Source organism: Pantherophis guttatus, chromosome 1, assembly GCF_059756535.1.
Source record: "Pantherophis guttatus breed Tessera chromosome 1, ASM5975653v1, whole genome shotgun sequence".
NCBI lineage: Eukaryota > Metazoa > Chordata > Lepidosauria > Squamata > Colubridae > Pantherophis > Pantherophis guttatus.
In genome coordinates, this window is record NC_142063.1 from 56744359 (window position 1) to 56772311 (window position 27953).

At 37.0% G+C, this 27953-nt stretch overlaps 1 long non-coding RNA gene across 1 annotated transcript; it reads right to left on the reverse strand.

Annotated features, from left to right (window-relative positions):
* Positions 1 to 30: 30 nt before the first annotated feature.
* Positions 31 to 27953, reverse strand: LOC132710688 (uncharacterized). The gene is made up of 3 exons (XR_009621394.2): positions 27868 to 27953; positions 1690 to 1830; positions 31 to 1052 (listed from the first exon to the last, which is right to left on the reverse strand). It is a non-coding gene; the product is annotated as an uncharacterized LOC132710688 (long non-coding RNA).

Genomic DNA, 27953 nt, shown 5'->3' on the forward strand with positions numbered 1-27953 from the left:
TGGCTAGTTTATATTATGGAAAAGTAAAAAGTTTTGAGGTTCAATGTTAATGCTTTATTCTATTGCAACAGAGGGAATCAGAAGTCAACACTTTTTTTCCCTCCCTTTCTTTTTTTCCCCCTTCTCCTCCCCACTGTATCTGCCTATTTGCTTTTGTATTTTTGTATTTTATTCTATAATCAAATAAAACATTTTTTTTAAAAAAAAAAACAACCATACCTAGTAAGGCTCTTTCCAGATATGCCTGACTGCAACTCCCATCATCTTCCCTTAACATCTTTCCTGGCTGCCCTCTAGATGAGTGGAATTACAATTCAATTTAGCTTGAATGTGATGTAGGCGCAAGGAGAAGTCAGGCCAAGGAGGAACTCTTCCAAATCAATGATACCCTATGTAGTAATGAATGTCCAGTTGGGCTTTTAGCCTCCAGTTGTGGCGAGAAGTAGCTGGAAGGTCGTTCAGGCGGGAGCTGGGGGGGTAGAAAGCAGCTGCCATCCTCGGCCCATCCTCCACACCAGGCCCTGGCGCCCCACTGGGCAGAAAGCGGGGAGGGGGGAGCCACTCGCTCGGAGCTTGCTGCGGAGAAAGCTGAGTTAGGCCCCTTTGACAGGCCTTGGGAAAGGCACGCTCCTCTAGCAAGCACGGAGTGCTTCCAGACGGCCCAGGAAATGGGATTGTGTGCCTGAGGTGTATTTTCAGCCTCCAAATATAACGGGCGTTTAAGAAGCTTTTGCCCCCAGGAGGCGGCCAGCAACCTTGCTTGCAATTTTCAGAGTGGTTGCGCTGGGGTGCGAGCTGGGTTTAAGAGGGAGTTGTGGGAAACGCGTCTCCGTCGGCGTCTTTTAGAGCCATCGTTTGGGCGCGAAGCCTTGGGCCTGTCGGCGTGGCCTACCACAAAAATGGGGGTTTGTTTCAGCTTTAAGGTCCTTGACAAACGCAACTGCAGTGTTGTTGTTCCCCCCCCGTCAGTTTTCACGAGGATAAACATCGATGGTCAAAAGCAGTTTTGCAGTGGACTGTTAGCCACTCCTGATGGTCTTCCTTTTCTTTTGCTGTGGAAAACAAGTGATTACTTAAAGCAAACATGTCTGATTTTCAAAAAGGCTTCCAGACAATTATTTAAGTGTTAGTTGCTTGTCCTCAGTCAGTTTAATAAATCAAGAGAAAATACCAACTCCTGCTCTGCTTGCAGTCACTAAAAAGGTTTTAAGGAAAAACAAACAAAAAAGACCCCGTAGGAAATATATTAGAAGAATCCTGAAGTTTTTCAGCCACCCAAATTGTGCAGACATAAAAGGCAGCCAAAGTATTTAGCAGAGAACAATTTACAATTTTTCTAACACATATTGGATTACCACACTGTCACCCTAGCCAGCCAAATCCATTCTGGCTGGAGAACTGTCTGAACTGCAGTTTAAAAATTATGGTTGCCACATTGATTTCTTTTCAAAAACATTTATGGCAGTTTGGAATTTTTATTCAAGTGAATGGGTACAAATTTGCAGACAAATGCTACATTATTTTTATTTGGTACATGCTTATAAACTAAATGCAGAGCCTGACCTGCATTTGTAGCACTGGAAAGACAAAGTAAACTGTTTTGCAATAAATGACAGCTCCTTCACCCACAGGCAGAAGTACAATTTTAAACAAGTGGCAAATATTTAATGGTTAAAATTCCATACTTACTTTTAAATGGAAGTGTTAGCAATGGAAGTTTTTCCTGTTCTTCGATGCCTCTACTGGAAGTTTCAGGGATTTCATGTGAAGAGGAAAGCCCAAAAATCCAGAGAATAACCTTGACATGATGAGCTTGGATGAGTGTGGTAACTGAAAGATAAGAGTGAAGAAAAGTGAGATCGAAGTGATATTCTAAGAACATTACTGTCTAGCACTGCTTATTCACATAATTTAGCCTTATTCGATTTGGCATTCTCCAGAGGTATTGAACTACAATTCCCATCTTCCCTAACTGGGCATAATAGGAGTTGTACTTCCACACATTTGAGGGCGCCATATTAAGATAGGTTGATTTGTACCTTCTGATATTAGAATGGGTTGAATGAGACAATCCCAATTCTGCTTTTTAGTTGTCCAGCCAGTGTCTGAGATTGTACCAACTGAGATCAAGTTAGTGTGACTGAAGGCAGGAGAGGTTAAAGAGCCACAAATGAATCTCCTTTAAACTGATTAGATTTGCCAAAGCCCAATATGAATGCCAAAAAATATATCTCATGGTATATGCTAAGTATGGGCAGAATATATTTGCCGTTGTCATCAACAAAGAACTATTGCTGTCTCACAGCCATAACAGGATCGTGATATAAAAATTCCTAAATCAAAATGTGTGATCTGAGAGACTTTTCTCTTTAGGAATGTGCATTTCATGCAGTTTCTAGCATCTGACAAGCTTTTTCTGTCTTGCATGCAGTCATGATGCACACCTCTTAAAGCCAGGCTTTATCTGGAACCTTTGCACAATCCACTTCCAGGGTCTGACACAGGAAAAATGTTTTGTTGTTGGAAATGAGATTACTCTAAGATCAGCCAAGATGCTAAAGGCTGCTCCAAGTTGTTGAGCTCTCATGGGGGAAGGACAACTATCTGCCTCAAATGCTTCAAATGCAATGAGATTAAGATATACAAAAAGTTGTATCAGTTGAGTAGAGGGGAGCTACAGAAAAAATACATCTCCTAAACTTTCCTAGATTACATTTTGGAAATGCAGAAGAAGCTTAGTCTGGCTCTATGCTAGGCCCTTATTTTTTAAGAATTTTAAAAGTTAATAATTTTGCCTAATACTGTTACCTTTTGAAAATTTACATTGAAAGGAAATACTGAAAAGGAGCTGAAGACACTTAACAAATACTTTCAGAAAGTCAAATGGTAAAAAACTACTTTGTTAAACTTGAGCAGGTTTGCTTGTGTGTCAGATACAGGGTTGCAAATATTTTCATTTTTATTACAGTTCACAGGAAACCTTTCATACTTAAGATCATTAATCAGAGTATATCAGATATATAAAGCATATTTATTAGAATAAACTAATGTCCTAAAATATAGAGCAAGCTTTCTCAATTTCGAGGGGTATCCTGCAATTTAGGAAAGGATAAGAAGGTGGATGGAAGAGAAAGCTGCAGTCAGTGAACCCAGCCAGAAAAAACAATAGTGATTGTATTGGCTCATTTGAAGAAGAAAAATATCCAATAGTAAGACAAAAGCTTTTTAGAACCAACTAAAACATTACAACTTTGGGAACAAGTATTTGACTTCTTCAGAACTTTTCCTCCGGCAGGCTGTTAAAACAAAATCAGATGGAGGGGAGGAATTAAAATAAGGACTCTCTCTCTCTTCAGGCTGATGTGTCATCCAGATAAAGTATTTGGACTGTCTTATTCTAATATCTGACCATATTTTACAAGAGACCTTTTAGCCCACCTTCCTATTGGGCAACCAGGAACCTGATGGGGCAGCACTTTTCTTCCATCACTACTAGGAAAGATAGCTGAATTTTCCCCTTTAAATGGAAGTGTTATGTTAGTTATATTAGTAAGGATTGGTAAAATGTAACTCAAAATAGATCTGTTTTATTAAAAAAAATCCAATTTCGTGGATTCTTCTGATAGAAGTTCATTGGCTGTTGAAAACTTGCTCTTCCTCTGCTCTTAACTTTTCTTCCTACAAACATTATATTGGACTAAAGAAACTCAAGGAAATACTCTTCTGTAGGTCAACTCAGAAGTAAGCCTAAATTCAAAAGAGATTATTTCAAAGTAGGTAGGGAGGTAAAATATTGCAACCTAAATTGTGTCTACTGATGTTCTGGTTTGGAACTTAAGCAAACTCCTTGAATTGTAGAAGTTGGCATATCACCTTCCCCAATGCAGCATCATAAGGAAGGCATGATCTATATCAGAATTACAATGTCTCCGATAAGCAAATACAACACCATGTTTTTCTGATGTTGAAAAGTAGCAGTTGTTTATCAGTACCGATAACCTCAGGACATAACAATTAACAACTCCAAAACAGAAGTTGCTAATGGGCCTGATTCCTGACAGGAAACAGTTGCTCTCTTCTTTATGGGTTTTTGTGAATCCAATCAAAGATGACAGATTCCAAATGTAATTTCTAGGATGTGCAGTCACTACTGGTGATTTTCAGGTCATACTGCTGCTAATGTGGCAGACTCTCATTTCCTCCCAAGCAATCTCTATGGCCAGCATTGTCAAATTACATTTGTGAATGTCTCTGCAGGATGTGACACATAACTGCTACATTTTAAGCTTCAACAATTAAGCTACAGTCTTCGATATGCATTCTGACTTAAGAGTAAATCCTATTTAACTCAATGGGATATACTTATGTATAAACAGATATTGGACTTGACTGTTAATAAATGTGAAAATTAATTAGTTACTTTCTAATGCCTTGAGATATTTCTTAATAGAATAGAATATAATTTTTTGTTGGCCAAGTGTATTTGGACACATAAGGAATTTGTCTCCGGTGGATAAGCTCTCAATGTACATTTAGGCAACAAGTGATAAATCATGATCATAATCATAAAATACAATCATAAATCATAAGATACAACACATGCTGACAATGCCATTTCTTTTGGATACTGTTTATTAGTTATATAGCAGAAAGAATAAAGAGAAATAGTTTCTCAATCTCAATGAAATGAAGCAAAGGTGGACAAAACTGATTAGGCTATTATTTTAAATAACCGTGTAGTGCAAAATCATCTATCTAAACTTTACTTAATTATTACTGATTTCTTTTTTGTTTAACAAAACTGGTGATAAAATAAGGGGAGTTAAAAAGCAACTTATTTTTTCATTTTTATTAACTCTAATTTTTAAGACAAGTCTGGAAAGAATTTAATGTAACAAGATTCAGCTAAGGACATTTATTAGGGAGTAATCCTTTACAAACACAGATTTTGAGGGATATATACATAGATTTGCATGCACTGATTGGGTTAGAAGCCAGAATGGTACTCTTTTTTGGCAGTTTATGGTGAGTGGTTAGTTCCTCCCAGATTATTCTTTTGTTTGATAATAATAAGGTGAATAGAAGAATGGAACAGCTTTTCTTGAAAGAATATTTACTGTTTGCAGAATTATTTTTCAGGAACTTTAAAAGATTTTAAGCATCATCACAGTCTATTTCCTTTGTTTCTATTCATCTGATTCCCTCACCCACCCACCCCCAAATATATTGTGTCACTGATCACACTGGCTTTCGCTAGCATTGCACAACACACTTATACAATTATGCAATTCCCTGAATTGAAACAATTCAGTTTTACATTAATCATATTGGCTGGCATTATTATAGTCCAACTATTATAATCAACAAATTTGATGGGCAGCATCACCCCAAGATGTTGTAAGGCACAGAAAGGGGTACTTAACAGAAATCAAGAATAGGAATCTTAGCCATATTGTACACATGTGATTTTAGTAGGCTAAAAAAGATGATTAGGAGAACTGAATGACAGCTCTGGCTTCTAGATCTGGCTATCATAATCATTGCCATTCACCCCATGTTTCCTTTGAGAACTCAAGGTGGTTTACAAGGAGATCTCTTAATTTTAGTCCCATACTATTTGGAATGTGTTTGGCTAAAAGAAAGTTATCAATTCAAATAACATTGTTCAGTCCTGAGGGTGACACTGACATTCACCTCACTTCTGTTTCCCCACCTATAATCTCAGTGGGATAAGGAGCTGTTCTTATTCTAAGAAAGCTGTTTGTATTCCATAAATGTCATGTACATTGAGAGTTAAATTAGTCATCTTATATATACAAGGATAAAATGTATGCAAAAAGGCATGGCACGGGCCACAAAAAAATCAGTTAATGACTCATACTGAAAAAAGACAAATACACTCCATTAAAAAAAATGGAGTGGGCCACTGAAAATCTTCTCATATGGGCATCACTTGATTTAATACCTTTCCTGTCTCCAATTGTATTTCCAGAACAGTGATTCATGCAGTGAAGAATGAGATGAGCTTCAATGAATACAAGTTATTGTACAGTAGTTGTGTATGCTTTAGAAACACACAAAATATGCTTTTTATTCCAATTCAAAACAAAACTATGTGTCAGCTATTTAATAGTGACTAGACAATCCATGCCCTGCTAGGTCATAGCTTCAGAGATCTTTCTTTATCTAAACAGAGAAACAGAATGAGCACAGGTAGGCAAAAGCACAGGTAGGGCCTTGGTAGTACAGTGGTCTAAAGCACCCTGTTATTAAGACCAGCTGCCTGCAATTACTGCAGGTTCGAATCTCGTCAGGCTCAAGGTTGACTCAGCCTTCCATCCTTTCTAAAGTAGGTAAATTGAGGACCCAGTTGTGGCAGCAATAAGCTGACTTTGTATAAATATACAAAAGGATGAAGGCTATTCCTTAGCGCATTGTAAGCCGCCCCGAGTCTCCGGAGAAGGGTGGCATATAAATCAAATTAAAAAAAAAAAAAAAAGCAGTGGGAGCAGGAGCAACTTCCAATTTCCTGCAGGCTTCCCCATTGAGTTTCTTTGCAGGAATTTAGCAGAAAAACCCTTCCTTCCTTCCTCCCTCCCTTCCTTCCTTTCCAGAAATATATTTATTTAGCAGGTAGGACCAGTCAGTTTCAAAGTAGGGAGTAATTGACGGGTGGATGAGCAAGGACTGAAGTATGATAGCTAATGTACAGGTAGTCCTCGAGTTACAACAGTTTGTTTAGTGACTGTTTGAAGTTTAGTGAGCGGTTGAAGTTACAACGATGCTGAAAAAAATGACTTATGACAGTTTTTCACACTTATGACCTTTGCAGCATCCCTATGGTCACAAGATCAACATCTGATGCTTGGCAACTGTCTCATATTAATGATGGTGTTCTGGGGTCATGTGAACACCTTATCTTCTGACAAGCAAAGCCAATGAGGAAACCAGATTCACTTAATTACCTTTTTACAAACTTAATAACTACAATAATTCACTTAACGACTTGGCAAGAAAGGTTGCTAAAATGGAGCAAACCTCACTTAACAACTATCTTACTTAGCAATAGAAATGTTGGGCTCAGTTGTGATTGTAAGTCGAGGACTATCTGTATTTGTTTCTACTCCATTTGCAACCACAGCAGCTCAATTGGTGACTTTCAGCCCAACTTAACTCACAGGATTATTGTAAAGGAATATAGGAGGATGAAGTACTATGTATGTGCCCTGAACAAAGATGGGATATAGATACATATGCATATTTGTGTGCCAGAGAAGGAGCACATAAAACAATTACATAATAGAGAGACCACACAAGAATATATCAGACATTTATCATGTACACATTAAAACCACACAGGCATCTACAATTTGTGATGCATGCTTTTCTATAGATTTTTAACTGGCTGACCAACCTCACTCAGCATGTAGTCTTCAATAGAACTGCATCTACATGAAGGGAAGTATGCAGTGGGGTACCCCAAGGCCTAGTATTCTTCAATGTCTTCATCAATTATTTAAATAAGGCGATAAGTGGGGAACTCATCAAATTTTCACATGACACCAAATTGGTAGGAATAGCCACACTCCAGAAGATAGGCTTAAAATACAAAAGGATCTTGAACATTGGGCCCTTTCGAACAAAATGAAATTCAATGGTGAAAAAAGGAAGGTTCTTTTTTAGGCAAGAAAAAACAAATGCACAGGTATAAGATAAGTGGTACCTGGCTCAATAGTAGTAATTGTGAGAGGGATCTTGGCGTCCTAGTGGACAATCATTTAAATATGAACCAGCAGTGAGCTGCAGCTGCCAAAAAAGCTAACACAGTTCTAGGCCGTATAAACAGAGGAATAGAATCAAGATCACGTGAAGTGTTAATACCACTTTATAATGCCTTGGTAAGGCCACACTTGGAATACTGCATCCAGCTTTGGTTGCCATGATGTAAAAAAAGATGTTGACACTCTAGAAAGAGTACAGAGAAGAACAACAAAGATGATTAAGGGACTGGAGGCTAAAACCTATAAAGAATGATTGCTAGAATTGGGTATGTTAATTCAATGAAAAGAAAGATTAGGGGTGACATGATAGCAGTGTTCCAATATCTAAGGCAGTGTTTCTCAACCTTGGAAGCTTGAAGATGGGTGGACTTCAACTCCCAGAATCCCCCAGCCAGCAGCGCTGGCTGGGGGATTTTGGGAGTTGAAGTCCACCCATCTTCAAGCTTCAAGGTTGAGAAACACTGATCTAAGGGGTTGCCATAAAGAAGAGGGAGTCAATTTTGCTATTTTCCAAAGCACCTGAAGGCAGGACAAGAAGCAATGGATGAAAACTAATAAAGGAGAAAAGCAACCTAGAACTAAGGAGAAATTTCCTGACAGAATAATTAATCAGTGGAACAACCTGCTTCCAGAAGTTGTGGATGCTCCACCACTGAAGCTTTTAAAGAAGAGATTAGACAACCACTTGTCTGAAATAGTGTAGGGTTTTTTACCTGAGCAGGAGTTTGGACTAGAAGACCTCTGAGGTCCCTTCTATTATTCTGTTATTCTATTAAACAGTATTATTTACCCTCCACATTTGTTCATGAAAATGGATGAGATGGTATCCATAAAGTTTTCTTTAGATAACTTCCACAGATCTAATCAGCTTATACATTCCCACTTTTATGAAGCCACTGACTACTTTAAAACTGTTTGAACAATGTTTTCCAAGTGGAAATAATTTTGAGATTTCTCTGTCTACATTTCTGTGTCATTCTAAAAACATAGCTCTTCCTCATGCAATCCTACCAGCAACAGCCCAGCTAAAAAGCTTTGTTTGTTCCTGATTTGGGCATATACTCTCTCACATACATACCCACACACAAACATTATCAGGTGACCAGGAAGGGTTTATGCAGATTATTGCAACCAGAATTTGCAATGTGATTTTTAGAAATAATTGTAGTTGAATTGAACAATATTTTTCAACACAATGAATTATACAAATGTTGTCTAGAAAGAGCTTGATCATTTATTTCCAGAGCTAAGAAATTAAATATATTACCCACAGAAAGCAGGGCTGGTGTATAAGAATTTACCTGTTAAGAGTTGAGTTTTACTCTGCCAAAGTTAGAAAGCTACAGTAGTAATGACTCTTGTTAGATAAGAGTTGGAATGGGTGGAGCAAGTGAACAATACATTGAAGTGCCTTTCTTTCAGCAACCATGGTTCAAAAGAAGGTTAAATTCCAAGAAGAGGTGAGCACTAGCACACAAATAATAGATTTAAAGGACTATTTTTCTTTTTTTAATTTTGGAGATGACTTAGGAAGGCACAGGAAACCTGAATATTCTGTCTGATGAACAATTTCTTAATACTTTGTATTAACGATGCACAACCTCTGCAAAGTATTAATCTGGTGCTTCCTTCAGATCAATATTACAGGAATTGACCTGGTAAATATTGCTTCAATTTGTAGAATGTTAGATTAGATTAAATTGGGCTAGTAGTTTGTAGTTAATATAGCTATGAGAACACAACCATTATCTTATCATGTTGTGTGCACCAAGCCAACACATTAATCCATAATTAGCTTTATTTATTTGGATGGTTTATTTTATTCAATGAAGCGTAAGAACTGTATTTGGTTAATCCAGGTTTAAGGTTTAGAATGACATGAACCTGGCTCCTGGTATTTACCCCTTTGAAGAAGCAAGTCTGGCTTCAGAAGCATGGCAGCTATGAAAAGATCCGATTAAGCTTGAGGCTTTGGATTGATTAAATGGATACTTGGAACCTCCAACCAAGAAATGTAGGTGGCTTCTGCAGGCTATAATTACCCTGACATCAAGTTCTATTCCCTACCACCCTTGCAATTAGTAAAACTGAGCCAAGTATATTTGCCAAAAAATGTGTATATTTTTCTTTTCAATTCCAATCATCCATTTCATATCTGTAATTCAAAAGACAAGAAAGTCCTAATTCGAATGTCCTGCTATCTCTCACTGGGTGACGTCAGTGGTACAAAAATGAACCAGCCATTGTAGAAATGAAATACTGGATCTGCTTTTGAAGAAGTCTGGTTCTCCTTCCTGGTATAATATTTTGGCAAAGTATTTTTTTTAAATGTATCCGGCAGAAATATGGAAGTATAAAGGCATTTTTTTGTGGGTATGTAAAGGTGCCCCTGCTTTTCCGTTGCCAAATTCTTAATGTGAGTACATGCCCTCTTACCTGAAGCAGCACTGAAAACAGCACCAAAGGCAGTCCTGGACTTATGATCACAATTGAGATCAAACTTCCTGTTGCTTAGCAAGCTAGTTGTTAAGTGAGTCACACCCAGCTTTACAACTTTTTTGATATCATGATAAGCAAATCCGGCTTCCCCATCAGAAGCCGGCTGAGAAGATTGCAAATGGCGATCACCCAATCCTGGGATGCTGCAGCAATCATAAATAACATGTCAGTTTCCAAGTGTCCAAAGTTTGATCACATGGGGATGCTGTAATGGTCATATGTGCGAGGACTGGTTATAAGTCACTTTTTTCAGTGCTGTGGTAACTTTGAACAGTTCCTAAACAAATGGTTGTAAATCAAAGATTATCTGCATGTGCCCACTTGTTCTGATGTCTTGTGCTGCTTGGTCGTAAAACTGAAGCATTGTGCAATAGCCTAGCTATCAATATTCTCTACAGCTTCCCTCACTTTATACCCAGAAAGCTAACTCTTGTCTTCTCTCTCATCATGCAGATTTTAATGTTCTTCTTATAGTCCAGGAACAGTTTTCCTCCCATTTGTTCTAAGGTGGCAGGCAACATCCTCCTCCCCTTGCCCTCCCATCAGATTTCTGCCAAGAACTCTGTTCTTAGCTGTTCTTAGCTGTTCACAACTAGCATTCCACCACGAACCACCCAACCATTGCTCTTATGGCACTTGGTAATCCTTTGATTTAGCTCATGTTACAGTATAATTAAAACCACCAGAATACAGAACTAACAAGATTAACTACTTTCCTTTTACAGGGCAGGCCTTTGAGCCTCCCTGTTTTGTCTTCTTACACTATACGTTCTTTGGGACAGGTAGCTAGACAGCTAGTTCTGGTAGCTTTTAAATTCCCCTTAGCATTCCAAAACCCCAAAGAAGCTCTAATATTTATCACCAGTGCCACCATTACTTCAGTCTGAATATTGAAATGGTATGTTTACTTTATTCTCACAACAATACTCTAAAGCAGTGTTTCTCAACTTCAGCAACTTTAGGATGTACGGACTTTGGCTCCCCGAATTCCCCAGGAACCATGCCAGAGTTCTGGGAATTCTGGCAACCTGAATTTGTTGAATTGACAAACATTGCTTAACATGCAACTCTAACCACTCCTAGAATTCATTAGAACATACCTGTGGTTGTAAGCAGGGGTGGGTTTCTACCGGTTTGCCCACTACCGGAGGCGAACCAATAGTGGCGGTGGCAGGAAGCTCCGCCTACCTGCCCAGTTGTCATCACGGATGCTCTGCACATGTGCGAAGCAAGCACACACGCACGCTCTCTCACAGTTCCGAACCTGTAGCGAAGGTAGGTGGAACCCACTACTGGTTGTAAGCCTCAAAAGGACATTAAAGCTAGCTCAGAAACCCTACTACCTGCAGCTAGAGTACAAGAAAAATAATAAATGTACCACATTTTCCAAAACATTGATTTATTGTATGAGAGGTTCATATTTTAATGTCCATATGGGCACAAAGTTCATTAGCTAGCTATTACAAATTGAGACTTCCCAACAGCCTCTTTTTCTAACTGTCCCTAGAAAAAAAAAATAATTCTGCTGGGTTGATACCAGCCTGGCTCAACGTCTTGAAACCCCAGTCTATCTAACTGGGGAGCTTTTAAGCCCATTTATATCAAATGAAAAAGCTTCTGTATGGCTGTCTTTCGTGATCTTAGGAAGATATCTGGCATATATCAATTGAGTTCTGCTCTCATGGTTGGCTGTCTAGGCTTAGGGCTCATCTGCATGGCCTGCTTGTGCCAATACAAATGATAATATTTACAAAATTTCCATCTGTCAATTGCCAAAAGCTACCCTGCTTGGATCTGCTCAGATACTATGCTGATATATTACAACATTCTAGATCCCTCGGAAGAACTCAATACATATGAAGGCCAACACCAGCTAAAGAACTGGCAACTGTGATTTCACATTGTTGTAAACCAATAAATAACAGCACCAATAATTATTTATTAAACTTGTATGCCACCTGACTTTCAATGATTCTGGGCAGCTCATAACAACTAAACAAATTCTAATGAAATCAGAAAAAAAAAAAAGATAAAAAATTCCTGGGTGAAGAGCCAGGGATTCACTGCTCTTCTAAGCAACAGCAGAGTGAGAGATATCCAGATATCAAGAAGAACCTTGCTCCAGGGGGCAGCCATTACCTCAGAGAAGATGTGCTTCTAGTGTCCTGGGAAATGACTTCAATTATTTAATTGAAGGAACCTGGAGTGTGCCAACCCTGTAGGATGAGATTGACCAGGCAAATGTTATGGGAGACAGGTGATCCCTCAAATAACTAGCCCCTATGCCATGTGGATACCATGCTGTTTGGTAAATGCATTACTCCCTTGGTCCACTGCAAGGGCAGTGTTGTTTCTCTCTTTTCTTGATGCACATTAAAATGGTGGGTGGAGTCCTTGGCACTCTCTGAGCTTGCTTATTAAGTTGCAGATGTTTTGTTTTCAGAATAAGTAGCATCTTTAGTTGCTAGAAGGGAGTAGGGTTTGCTCTTTGTTTATGTACAGTAGCTTGCCCTATCTGTATTTGTGGGGGGGGGCGCATTGCTTTCTCCCTGATAGTTCATTGATTAGGCTGTTGTTTATACTGCACGATTGTTTGCCTGGTTGGTAGTTTCTGTAATTCCTCAGAAAAGAGTTCCTCAGGTAGGAACAGGTAGTTCCTTAGGAAGTACCCGAGGAACAGGAAGTACCTGAGGAACAAATAGTTCCTCAGAAAAGTCATGTTTTCTGATTTCTGATAGCACAAAGAGAGCTATGCAGTCTGTGACATTCAGCTCATTGTAGACAATGCTTCTACTGATACTAGGTAACAATCTGGAGTTTGGAAAACAACCTTTTCCCACCAATATTTTTTACTAAGAGGTATATATTTTTGTGAGCTGCAGCTTCCACCATTTAATATGTGTTTATTGACAAAATGTTACCAGATGCCTGATCTATTGCTAACACAACTCTTTTTCTATAAAGCCTTAAAATAGCCAGTGTATGCAATTGTTGGCATGCTTTCTCCCCTCTGATCGCTGGAGCTGGCGTCCATTGACATTTCACTGTAGATCATCTTCAGAAGGCATCTTTCCATGCAAACCCTTTGTTTGGGTAGGTATACTTCATAGGTCTCCTGCAGCAGCAGAAATCATTGATATCCACCAGTTTGATGTATTGCAATTCACACCATTTCATGGATCAGCAAGGCCCTCGGTACTGCTCAATAGTTCAAGAATTTCAGCAACAACGCATGGATGTGGTGGCCTCTGCCTTTATCTCTGCTCCCCCTTTGTTAATGTAGCAAGGGTATGCTATTTTGCCATTTTGGTCCTCCTGGGATATTCCTGGATACTCTTTTCCACTTACTGCCAGCATTCCTCAGACTATAGCCTGAGCTGATGGGTGAGGGCATTCTCACAGGAGATCATTGGTAAAGATTAGCTCTTTGCCTATTTATACTGAATCCTGCAATTTTAATTTCTTATCTTTACCATCCGATGTCCTTCAGAATTAGAGCACATTAGACATTTTGTTAAATAAGTATTAAGAGTTCTCCCATTTTTCCTTTCTAGCCTAAGTGATAGAAAGAGCGATATATCTCTCTGTCTTTAGTATGAGTAAACATCTGTCCAAAAAGCCAATGAAAATTCTCCATCATCCTGGTAGAGTTGTCTAGAAGTTGAATCATGACAATTGGACTTTTTTTTTCTTTTGGCCTTTTTGCTTATATGAAGAAGCTACTTCAGGTAAGCAGAAAACCCAAAAGAAAAGTCCAGTTGCTGTGATTCCACTTCCAGAAATCTGTCCAAAAATAGACTAGCTGACAGGTTAATGGAATGGAGGAAGTTCAGGTGTTTACACCTCATGACTCCACTGCCATACTGCCCTTCCACTGGACTGTTTTTAAATAGAGGATTACCACTCCTACAGAAGAAGAATAGACAAGTTATCAAGCTTGCCTGACTGGTAAGATGATCTAGAGACCTGTGTTCAGAAACAAACCATGTGTCAGTGTACCAGTTTGGAGCCTCTCAATTGGGCAGTTTGAAAGATGGCTAAAGCCCCCATCCTGGGATCCTGCCATTCATTCAAGACCCCCACCCCCACCCCAGAACAATTGGTAATGGATTTTCCTACCCGCAGCTGACCCTGATGGAATGAGAAACAAAATAGAGAACCTAATTGTGGGTAGCCAGAGCAAGAAAAAGAAAGAAAGTAGATACCAAAAGAATCATTCCTTGCTCTATCTCTCATCTCCTCTACTTTTTGATGGCCAGAATTATGAATTCTGCTTCACTGTCAAGTGAAGAGAAGAGGATTTGAAAGTGTGAATGGCTTTTTCTCCAGACATCTAACTTTAAGCTGACTCACACACTCACACAAAAGACTTTCTATGTGTCAGCCTGCACTTCCTGTTTCTAAATTACTTTTGATAGTTCGTTTTAACTGTCTTCTTAATTTGACATTTCTCTGAAAGCACATTAGCCAGCAAAATCTGAAATTATCTGGGACCTAAACCCACCTTCCTAACAACCTTTGATAGAGTTATAAAGTATAGAACCAGGGGTGAAATCCAGCAGGCAAATACCACCTCTGGCCGGCCCCAGAGTGGGGTGGAAATGGAGATTTTGCAATATCCTTCCCCCAGGAGTGGGGAGGGAATGGAGATTTTGCAGTATCCTTCCCCTGTCATGCCCACCAAGCCACGTCCACCAAGCTACACCACACCACACCCACCAAACCACACCCACAGAACCAGTAGTAAAAAAAATTGGATTTCACCACTGTATAGAACTGTATAATTTCCCACAAGACTCCTCCTTCTTCATAGGCTGCTGGCTTTGTATGGAAGCCCCTGTTGTATGAACTCTCATAAGAACTGCTTGAGCAATTCTATAGTCAATTTCAGTTTAAGAATAACAACAACAACAAAATTAGTGTTGGGCTGTGAGAAATTCAATCAAGGTTGTTAATGGGATCCTTCCCCCCCCCTCACTCAAAAGGATTAACAGGTAGCACAGTCTCCTCAGATCTAAACTGCTTCAAGTTTGTTAGTGGGGGAAAATATTTGTTTTGAAGTCCTCTCCCACAAATATTTTTGCCATGAAAAAACAACCTATCTTTTGCGAAATGATATAATATAGTGTATGTCAGAGAAATTGTTTACAAACTATAAGGTTTGTAAAAAAAACTATAAAGGGCTTCACGTTTATGATGGAAATATGAACAACAAATGGGGATATTTTATCACGCTTGGTGGACATGTAAAAAAGCCAGAAAATGTTGGATTCAAATACATACACTAATTCAGAGGATTTTAAAACTAAACATATAATGGAGAGCAGAGGATTGTCATGAGATTAATGGACAAACAATTGAAAAAAGTTATGGGGCTTTTGTTTTGTAAATGATAATTGCAACGAGATTAGGGAATGTACAAAGGTGAAAAGATTTTGCATTAACTGCAATGGAGGAATGACAAAACTTGCTAAGAAGGCTAAATTGACTTATTTGATCAGAGGAAAGACAATATCTACATTTATTATTCCCTGGAGACCCCTTATGGACTATTTGTATAAAAGAAAAAAGTGAATTTATGATTTATGATTTTGATAATCAGACAGAATACATCATAGAAAGAAGAGAATCATGTAACCATAGACAAATAGATAAATTTATAATTGTAATTATAAATTACAAGGGCCTGGTGGCTCAGCAGACTAAAAGCATTGTGATTAGCACCAGCTGTCTGCAATTACTGTAAGTTCGAATCTCACCAGGCTCAAGGTTGACTCAGCCTTCCATCCTTTCTAAGGTAGGTAAAATGAGGACCCAGATTGTGGGGGCAATAAACTGACTTTATATAAATATACAAAAGTATGAAGGCTATTGCTTAACGCATTGTAAGCTGCCCTGAGTCTCTGGAGAAGGGCGGCATATAAATTAATTTTTTTTAAAAAAATATTGACTGCTGTGAAGATAGGAAGCCAGTTCTTTATATTTTTTCTTCTTTTCTTTGTTTTCTTTCTTGCACTATCAGCTTTCTGATATCTGATATCTTTTTCTTTCTTTCCTTCTTATTTTATATTAGTTTTAGTTTTTGCCTTCTTTTTAAAAAACTTTTAAAACATTTTAAAAACATTAAAAAACATTTTAACAAACTTTTAAAAACACTAAATTGCATTAAAAAGTAAGTAAAATAATAGGAGAAAATAATGCTACCTGCAGGAAGACTCAATGGAAAGTTTCCCACTGACATGTAAGACCTTCAGGATTATGATGTTTATAAATGTAGATTTATTATTTTGGTCATTATATATATTTTTTCCTGAAATTATATAGCCTTGGGTGGGATAAGTCTGAGATGATTTCTAAATGTGTACTTTGGCTGGAAGACATGGAAAATAGTGGCCTTTTCTAAACCTTGGAATGAACTTTACCAAAATTTACTTAAGAAAAGGATATAACCGAGTTAAGTAACAGGAACATCTACATGACCAGTTTTTTGCCCGAAATATGTCGCTCAGGGAGGATTTAGATAATATCTATACAAAACCTGAAATGGCTGTGAAGAGATTTGACACTCATTAGAGAAGGGAGGGGAAGGAAAAAGAGGTTAGCCTGATGTCATACCTTATGACATTTAAAAGGAAATGAGACTTCTATGTGTGAAGCTTTAAATGAGAAATATTCAGCCTGATGAGAGCTGTTCTTTTGACAGACAGTTAATGACTGGAGCAGTGCAGACATAACATGATTATTGAAAAAGAGGAGGACCAGTCACATTGCTTGTCATTGGCTGTGTGGAGTAGGCTTGAAGCCAGCCTCTGCTTGTTCATGAAAATAAGCTCTGTAAAAGGAATAATTTAATTAGACAAGGGCTGAACTAGGCATATGACAGGAAAGTTATGCTTTAGACCAACAATTCTCAAAGTTTTCTTCTCTCACACAGATCACTTAAAAAGGTTGATGGTCTTCGGTGTCCTCATTTCAAATGTTGGTTTGTTTTATGGGACTAAGGACCTATAAAATTTACAGTCATATTCTTTCTCTTCTCTTTTGGTGTAATCATGGATGTGTTCATTTTTGTAGACAAATTGTGTGAATTTGAAGAGGACATCATATCTTCCCACTTGTGGCATTTGTGTTTCACAACAGACAATATACTATTAACAGCAGTTTTATTGTATACGTTTATTTGTCAGTACTTGATATGTTACCTCTTTTTCTAGCTGACATCTCCACTAAATATCAGGACTGACACTTGTGAGCCAAGAATCCAAGCTGGTTTAAGAAATCTGCCAGACCAGGTTTGGACCTCTCCCTCCTATACACACAACGTTAGATTAATGCTGCAGATACAGGTAGTCCTCAATTTACGACTACAATATAGCTCAATATTGTTGTTGCAAAGCAAGACAGTTGTTAAGTGAGTTTTGCCCCATTTTACAACCTTTCTTGCCACAGTTGTTAAGTGAATCATTGCTGTTAAGTTTGTAACATGGTTGTTTAAGTGAACCTTGCCTCCACATTGACTTTGCTTTTCAGAAGGTCACTAAAGGTGACCCTGAGGCACTGCAGCCATCATAAATGTGAGTCAGTTGCCAAGTGTCTCAATTTTGATTATATGATCATGGGGATGCTGTAAGTATGAAAAATGGTCATAAGTAATTTTTATCAGTGCTGTTGTAACTTCAAATGGCCGCTAAACAAACTGTTGTAAGTTAAAGACTACCCGTACAACTGAGGATGTGAAAATTGTGAATTCAAAATGGAATAGCCATGAACTCTGAAGTAAAATTGAAGATATAGTTAGAGAAACCCTGGAAATAAAACCAAAGCACTTACTACAGTGCATCCATCCATCCGTCCATCCATCCATCCAATCTCTATCTCTATCTCTATCTCTATCTCTATCTCTATCTCTATCTCTATCTCTATCTCTATCTCTATCTCTATCTCTATCTCTATCTCTATCTCTATCTCTATCTCTATCTCTATCTCTATCTCTACCTACCTACCTACCTACCTACTTACCTACCTACCTACCTAGCTAATCTTCTTCATCATCTATCTATTTATTTAAAAAAACAATTTCTTCAAAGAGAGACACATTTCCTTTGGCAGGGAGAAAGAGAAAAGTGCTCTATAGATACCTTGATTTAAAATGTTATATTTTGGAAATAATTTGCAATATCTAGCCAAGCATTATCTTCAATTCTTCTTATGTGCATTTATTTAGACTTTCAGACTAAGGGCACCTAGTGAGACCATTTAGAAAAGACAGCGCAGCTATTCTTTCTTATATCTCTTTACAGATATATCTGGTTAAAAAAAAAGGAGAAACTGATAGGAAAACAAAAACGAGGGATTGTTAACAAAATGAAAAGCACTGATTCCTGAACTCTTAGTAAAATGGTATCAATGGGGCAGGGCAATTTCATAAAATTATAAAAGCCTAATTTTGTAGCATTTCTGGTCCTTCTTGGTTCAAGATTTACTTTCTAATACACATACATAGGGTAATTACAATGCATTACTAAACATGTTCAAATTTTTTTAAAAAAATCAATACAATGAACTTATTCTCACATAAACAGGCTATGTTAATCTAGCCATTGTGATTTGTCAGCCAAGGTTTATGACTCCATATGTGAGAATCTATTCAACAATGATTTATTCATTGATTAAACCATGGCTTAGCATCGTATGTAAACTGTGATACTTTTTCAACTGCAAGAATTTTTTAAAATTGCAATGACAACTTTCTCTTAAGAAAGATTTTTATTAGTGATTTACTGGGAAAGAATGTCAGCACTTCTTCAAATCCCTAAAAGCCGATTGACTGGGCAATCGTAGGGTAACTGTGATCCTCTGAGTTTTCCCAGGCCGGAGAGGCCAGTTGATCCCCGTTTTATTGCATTACTCTGCATTATTCATCGTAGATTCACCACCTGAATGATTTCTCAGAAGACGCATGAGAACAGATAATCAAATAAACAAACCTAGGATTGATACAACCTTTCAACTTTTGGCTATGAAATTATTTGTGTGGCGTTTGAAGTTATACACAAGCAGGCAGGCAGCTTATTTGCTAAGTGATGCCGAGCAAACTGCTCTTGCCAAGTAACCCGAATGACCCTGTTAAGAATTGCTAATTTTATTTGCAGGAAGGGTAAAAATGTGTGGGGGGGATTCTTCTAACCTATTGAAACTTCTCAAAATCCTGCTTGCTCATGGCCTCATATTTCAGAGGGTGATTTTTATAAATAGTAGAGTGAGAACACGCCCACCATGCTACAGAAAGAACTTGTGAAACAATAAAGCAACATCTGTGAAAGTCAAATACTGGAGAACAAAGCTCTAGACCTCCAGACTTACATGTTTCAGCAGTTCCCAGACAGTTTTGTATCATGTATCTTAATTTTTTGGAATTCTCTTTCAGTTGTTTTGTTTTGGAAAATGTTGGTCAACATGTTTCATTTCCAACCAAATGCTCTAGAAATATGCTCTCCACTATCTGAGTTCTATAGGTCAAAGGTTTTATTTTGTTTGTTTCCCCTTTTGTCTTGAATCCAGGAATGTATATTTGTACATCTGTATTTTTTGATAGATGCCATAGCAAAAACAAAATGAAGCAAAAACCCTCAATAGAGCCGAGTCAGGAATTCATTGCGTTCATAATTTGCCAAACATTTATCTGAATGGATTAGTAACAAACGAAAACACTGATGTAACTCCAGTGACTAAAAAATGAAGAGATGAAAAAGCATTAAATTTGAGTAACAATTTAGGAATTTTCTAAGGACTGAAAAAGAATTAGCATCAAAACCTATGTCCCTGAGGGAAGATGACATATATACACACAAAGTAAAATACACATGCATGCATACAGTACTAAAATTCTCACTGTATTGGACTTTTTGTATACTCTAATCAGCTCAAATGGTGCATTATATTGGAATAATTTTTGAATCAATATATCTCAAATCCGTTAACTTAAGAATGCATTTTAAAAAAATCCAAGAGCCATTGTTCCTGTGGAATTCAAATTTTCATGATGATCAGACTATTGTTATTTGCAAAGTCTGGTTGTTGTAGCATTCCTGTGGTCGTAAGATCATGATTTCTCACATTCCCTGCCAGTTTCCCACAAGCAAAGTAAGAGGTAAAACTAGCAGGAATTCAGAAGTTGCTACTGCTCAAAACAATAGCAATACCATCCAGGAAAATGTAATGTTCATTCTGGTCACATCAAAGTGCATTATCTTTTTCTCAAAGGGTGATCCAACAAGTCATAGGTTATCTAAATAAAATAAAATAAATAAAACTTTACTAAATAAAACTGAGCAAAATCATGCCCATGCACAGATTTCCATGTCTGCAAATAGTCCATGCAACATAGCCTCAGTAATTAATGTTAGGGACATCAGTTTATGGCAATGTTGCCAAAGTATTGCAACAGCAGGAGTCTTTTTTTGCCTCCAAGCAAGAGCTCTTATTACCTGGATTTAACTTTTTTTTTTTTTTTAATTTGATTTATATGCCGCCCTTCTCCGGAGACTCAGGGCGGCTTACAATGCGTTAAGCAATAGCCTTCATTCTTTTGTCTGTTTTATACAAAGTCAGCTTATTGCCCCCACAAACTGGGTCCTCATTTCACCTACCTTAGAAAGGATGGAAGGCTGAGTCAACCTTGAGCCTTGGAGAGATTTGAACCAGCAGAAATTGCAGGCAGCTGTGTTAATTACAGGGTGCACTAAACCCCTGTACTATCAAGGCTCTTACTTTCACTGAAGAGTAGGGACCAATACTTGGAGCTGTGTTACATCTACCTATTTATCTACTTATCTACTTACCTGCAAAGTCAGCACTCAGCAACCACATAGCTGGACTTTTTCCAGGATGATCTGTCCCCAACCTCTGATCCTTCAGGTCTTCCAACCCTTCACTGCTGTATCAGTTCATTTATTTTGCTGCAGATGCTCCTCCTTTTCTCTTTCCACCCACTTTTCCTGGCATTATAGACTTCTCAAAAGACATCCATCTTCATATAACATGTCCTAAATACGGTAATTTGAATCTGGTCCTTTGTATCTTGAATGAGAATTCTGGATTGATTTGTCCTATAATTCATCTGTTGGTTTTTCTCAGTTATTCATGGTATTCTCGGGAGATTGTCCAACACCTGAGTTCAAAAGCATCCATACTCTTTGGATCCTGCCTCTTCAAAGTTCAAGTTCACTTTCATAGAGTGTCATAGGAAAACTATTGCTTGCACTATTTTGATCTTTTTAGGTGCAGATATTGTCATGGCATCTGAATCTCTTTTCAAGTCCATGGTGTATTCCTGATGGCTGGTTTCCTTACCATTTGTTCCTAAACCGCACTCCTGATTGTTAATTTTAAGACTGGCTGCTGTCCCTGTTGACATTAGTTTGCCTTTCTTTATTTTTAATCAGTCTTAATTTTTTTCACTATTCTGCTTGACTCTCATTTCTGAAGCTTGCAGATCATTTGCATTTTTGGGTAGCAGAGTAGTGTCAGTGGGATAGAACAGATCAATGTTTTTTCTTCCAATTTTAAAAACTCACACCATCTCCTTACAACAGAACCTGCAATATGTATTCAGGATATAGGCTGAATAAATAAGGGGAGAGTATATTGTTTTGCCTCGCTTTTTGCTAACCCAAAACTCTACCACTACTGTTCAACAGCCTTACCAACTTTAATAGAAGGAAGATAGATAAAAAAGAAGTCTGAGAAAAATCTTAGCATATAGGTAGGGTTACATTGATGAAATGCCCAAAGATTTAAAAGGCAACTGAAAGTGTACTAATATCCAATGTAACTCTCACATATTTGGCATGTGGACATATTATATACTATAGAGAAACCAAAATGTGAGGAAGTTACTATTTATTCATGATGTAGGAAGTAATGGTATGTTCTGTGTAATATGTTAAGCTTTCTTCTTGTTTCAGGTCAGAACTGAGTCAAAGTTGATCTTAATAAATGTAATTCACCCCTTGTGTCATTATTGCCTCCCAAATGAACAACAGATGGTGTCAGAAGTGAAGCTGAATTCCTGTGCAGAATGATGGGATACTAAAGATCCACATTTGGCAACTAACCTCTGCTATATGCTAAAAGAAGAAAATGTGAGTGTTATTGCACTGTTAGATCACAGAAAGTCAGCATTAGGCTAGAAGGACAATTGCACCATTACTGAGCAGTTATGAGATAATTAATTGATTAATTATTTTTTATCCTATCAATTGAAAGACTCTTGACAATCTCAACAATAAAACATCAGATTTCAAAAGGGAAGGAGTGGTATTAAGGTAAAAAAAAAAAAGGAAATGTTCATACCAAACCAACACCATCTATTGGGGCACATATATAAACTTTTACTTTACTATAATACAACAATAGACTAAACAAAAAAAAACTGTATGATAAAATGGATGAAAATTGCTAAAGAAATAGTTACAACACAGCAATGGGAAGAATTACGGAGTAAATCTGTAAAATTTACATCAAATTACAATATAAAGTAAAATTGGTAGAAAATATTCTACAGATGCTACACAACTTCCTTCAATAATATCATAATAATATGATAGATAAATCATACAGTAATAAATGTTGAAAATGCCATGAAATAGAAGGAACATTTTGTCACATGTGTTGTGCATATAAAAACCCCAAAAGTATTAGACATACAGAAAATTTAAATCTGAAATGAAACCACTTTTCTTACTAGGTATTATCTTACACAACTCAATGAGAAACATAACTTATTGAGATATATGATTACAGCACTGAGAGTAAATTTTATTCAACACTGGAAGAAAGATACAATTCTGTTAATGTCTGATTGAGAACTTAAACCTGAAGAATGGCATAAGGCAGAACTATATCATATATACACAAAAGAAGTCAACCAAATTTAAGCAAGAATGGTTCCCATGCATACAATGCATCATGTGGCATAGCAAATATAATCTGGCTTCTAAGGGGGGCTAAATGTCTACAAATATTATAAACAAGCAAATATATAAAAAGGGAAAGATTAGAACTAATAGTTCTTTTTTAAATTTTTGGTATTTTAATTCTTTTTAAAATTGCTTTATTTTTTCAATGTGTATGCATAGAGTAATAATACAATGAACCTTAACAGTAAGCTTAAGTCTGAAACTTTATCATAGTGTTTTGGTTTGTGTGTGTGTGTGTTATACACAATTCTGGATATTCTAAATTGTAATTAATATTGATAGAAACTGTGATCCTGAAACTCTGTTAATGGCATTGAGTGGAGCCATTCAATGAAGCATCACAGATGACCACAGATTGCAGAGCCACCAAAGCAGATGAAGTTCTTAAGGAGGATTGTGAATTAGTTCAAGAAAATGTACAGAAACTTTTGGTTTGTCTTGCCTCAGCTTTCAGAATAAAATGATGTGTTTCTCAAGGTTAGACTATCATCATATCTCATTCACCACAACCCCAATTTAGCTCATCTAAATGAAGGTCATGCAGGAATTGAGAAGTCAAAAAAAAAAAAAATGTGCCAGAGACACACTCTACTGGCTTGCCAAGAACTCTGACAATGAAGTGTGGATTGTTCATTGTAAGATTTGTCAGATATATCACTCCCGCTTATCAGCAGAATTCTTCTAAGATAAGGATTTTCCTTTAGTCCTATGGGAAAAGGGTAGGCATTGAATGGTTCACCCAACATGATAGCAAGTACCGTATTTTTCGGAGTATAAGACGCACCTACCTTTTTTGGTTGTTTTTTTTTTTAAGTTTTTTTTTATTTTTTAGACAAACACACATACAAACATACCATGTATTTTCTTTGAACAGAGTATTTGGCTGGTTCACAAATTTAAACAGTGTTTAGTCATTTCAATTAAATTTACAATTTCTATATTTCCTTTTTGCCATATTTATTCCTCATCTATTTTTTAAAAAAAACAATATTACCTTTCATCCTCATCTCTAATCTTAATCAAATTCAATTTTTCCCTTCTATTCTATATTATACCCCTTCCCATTGTCATCTATTTTTATATCCATCCTCACATTGGTTAATTATGTAATATTACAGTTGTTTAATACAAATTCAACATTTTTATATAAATCAATTAGTTATATAACTATCTTTTTTGTATATTAATCAATATGAACATGAATACTCCAATTATTTCCAGGCAATCCAATTTCTTACAAATCAATTAATTATATTTACCAATAATAATAAACCAAATAATTTCCCCATATATTCCTCCAAACCACAACTTAACCATTTCTGCTTTCAACACAATATACAATTAATAGTATCTCAATTATTACAATTCCCTAGTTAAATAGAGCTTTCCCCTTATGTTACTCATTTTCACAACTTAAACTCTCCCAATAACCCAAAGTTTTGCCCATATAGAAAAATATTCCAATTATTATTCATTTCATTTTTACAAACATGATTTCCCATTTATTTCTTACTACTATTCATATTTCAATTCTAAATATTTATAACATCTTTCTCTTTCATTTCTTTTTCTTTTTCTCCCTTCCCATTTTTATTTTTGCCTTTTTTCTTTTGTGTTTTAAAATCTTGAACTCTCCTCTTTTGCCCTAAATTTCCCATTGTTTGCACCTACCTTTTTGGTGAGGAAAAAGAAAAAGAAATCTCTCTGCCTTATTGTGCCACATTGCAGCAAAGAGCCTGCTTTACTTTCAGTTTCGTTTTTCAGCATAGCTAGGGAAAAAAAATCTGCTCCAACACTCTTTGCAGCAAGCAGCAGAGAGCTGCGCAAAACAGCTGAGAGCAAATCAGCTGAGAGTCAGGAGGCCGATCTAATCAACTTGTGCCAATTAACCTATGCTGAAGCTGAAAGGAGCTGTTTTTTCTTGCTGTTTGCTTGCAAGGAGGTAACTGCTGTGAGGCACAGGCCAAAGAGTGGGGGCCAGTGGGTGGGCAGGGCTACATTCGGTGTATAAGATGCACCTAAATTTCCACCCCCTTTTGGGGGGTAAAAAGGTGCATCTTATACTCCGAAAAATACGGTATGTTGAGATAATGGGTTGCTTTTAAATTATCCAGAAGTAGCTGATTATTAAAATATATCAATAATACATTTATTAGACATGGCACACTATGAGTTGTAAATATAATAAACCATAATTTGCAGGTATTAAATTAAAAAAAAAAATTGCCACAGCGTACGGATTGAAACCTGTGACCTCGAATCCTAAACATCCAGAATCATATGGATTTTTAGAAACCGTGAGGCTTGTCAAGATTCTATTCAGAAATGCTACCAATGGGGAAAATACATTAAAGGGGTATCTTCTTTGTAATATGGAAAGTCCCCACTCAGGCTTCTTCTGGGAAAAACATACTGACACAGCTTTTCAATATAGGTCCATGGAAGCCCAAAAAGACTTTGTGGTATTGAGCAAAATATTCCAAGTCACACAGGCACGGAGAGACACAGTAAGGGAGCTGGGTCTCTTTGTCTCTGTGCCGGAGTAGACAGTCTACAATAATAGGGACTTTAAGCCGAAGTGATATTACAGAGCTTCCTGTGATGCTATTGGTTCTAAACAGAATCAGAACAAATTCTTTGACATAATCAAAGGCATTTTCAATTTCTGTCCAGAAATAGAGTCAGAAGTATTATTAGCAGAAAGCTTAGAAAAAAGTATCAACTAAAGGTATCAAAACGTACACAGGTTCTACTTTATATGTTAGATACAGAAGATGGATAAGAAGCTGAACAGAGTTTTAAGTGCTGTATAATTTATCTATTTATAAAGGGGGATGTGAGAAAAAAAGACATAAATACTCAACAGTTTGAAGGATTACCCAGATAAAAATAAAGAACCATAAGAGAGTAGAAATCTTGATTTAATACCTGGAAAACTAGTCATAATTCTGACCACTGTACTGTAGAATATTTTATCTCTATTTCTATTATAGTATTTATATTTTAGGGTCTCCCCCCCCCATGTATAGTATGCTGACATGTATTCTTTTCTCTTCTTTGGAGGGGGGTATATTTCTTCTCTTTTGTTGATGTGTAAATGGTTCTAATGTTTGGAGGAAGAAAGAATATACCAGTACATTCTTAGAGAAAAAGAAATTTGGACCAGCAATATAGGATTTAAATTCCCTCATTTCTAATTTATATAGTTAATACTGATTCTCCTTTATGCGGTGACAATCCTTTACATTGAATTGTTTTTTAAAGCCACCTTTTCAAAGACTATTTTAATAAAAAGGATTACAAATTCTACAAAAGGGTAAGAGACAGGTAACCTGAGATTCAATTTTGGAACGAATACTCCTGGTTCAAATGTGCAGGCTTGAACTTAACAAATGTTTAAAATATTTGAGTTTTTTAAATCCTGCCAAAATAAACCACATCTTTTCTAAAGACTACATATTTAGCTAGGCACTGGCAATGTAAATCATTCAACCATTCCAACTATTTGTTTAAAAGCCTCATAGAACACGTGCAGCTTCAACAAAACTGAAGAATGAAAAGTCTAGACTGTTCAAAACTACAAACTGACTTCCAAAGTAAGACAAGTCAGAAGTTTTTGAATATTCATTAGAACATTACAAATAAAGTGAGAGTATATTTACCCATACAAACACATATACATTGAATAGCCCTATCTCATAAAACGTTAGTTTGGAAAAGTGATGCACACATATTTGTGTGTATACTATTTTATATATATGAATACAAAAATGCTTCTTGCTGGAACAATCTATAATAGTTAGGAGCTGTTAAAACAGTTTTAACTGCATCACCGTTTTGGTGGCTAGATATCTACATGTTATACATGGATTAGGTGTCAGTCTCCTAGTTGATTTTGGATCTGAACTCAAGATGTGGAGCAGATAACCAAGGAGAATTCCCTATTTTCAGATTGAACCTCAATTCACACTATGCTTCCTCATCCACCTTCAGAGCCATGATTACCAGCTTTTCCGCTGAAGCAGATAAAGAGAAATGAGGCATCTACCCCAATAAAGCCCATTTCTGAAATTCTCCAATTATCACATTATTTATTAAGGACCAAAGCGATAACATATACTAAGCAAGCCCCATATTTTCAAAGTAGTTTTGATTATTTCCCCCAATATCTCTTGGGATGATCTACTTTGTTCAGTTACATTATAAAATATTATTTTATTGGGAGTATATACTGAACTATGGACTTCCACAATGAAGCAGATTTTGTTGTCCCATTGCCTAAAAAAAAAAACCACTTGGTGGCTGATCAGCCCCAATAATATAAGCATTAGCTGATTCAGAGCCACAGTCCATATGGCTCAACTTGCATAACATTGTGGTACCTGCTCCACAATTAGCGGAGAAAGCCCTACTATCTATGAGAGCTTCCCTAATTCAGTGCATCCAGATTCATTCAACCCCTTAATTCATAACCAGCATTATGGGAGATAGCAATAACAATAACACTTAGACTTATATACCGCTTCATAATGCTTCACAGCCCCCTCTAAGCGGTTTTACAGAGTCAACATATTGCCATCAACAATCTGGGTCTACATTTTACTGACCTCGAAAGGATGGAGGGATGAATCAACCTTGAGCCAGGCAGAATCAAATTACTGGCAGTTGGTGGAGTTAGAGCCTGCAATACTGC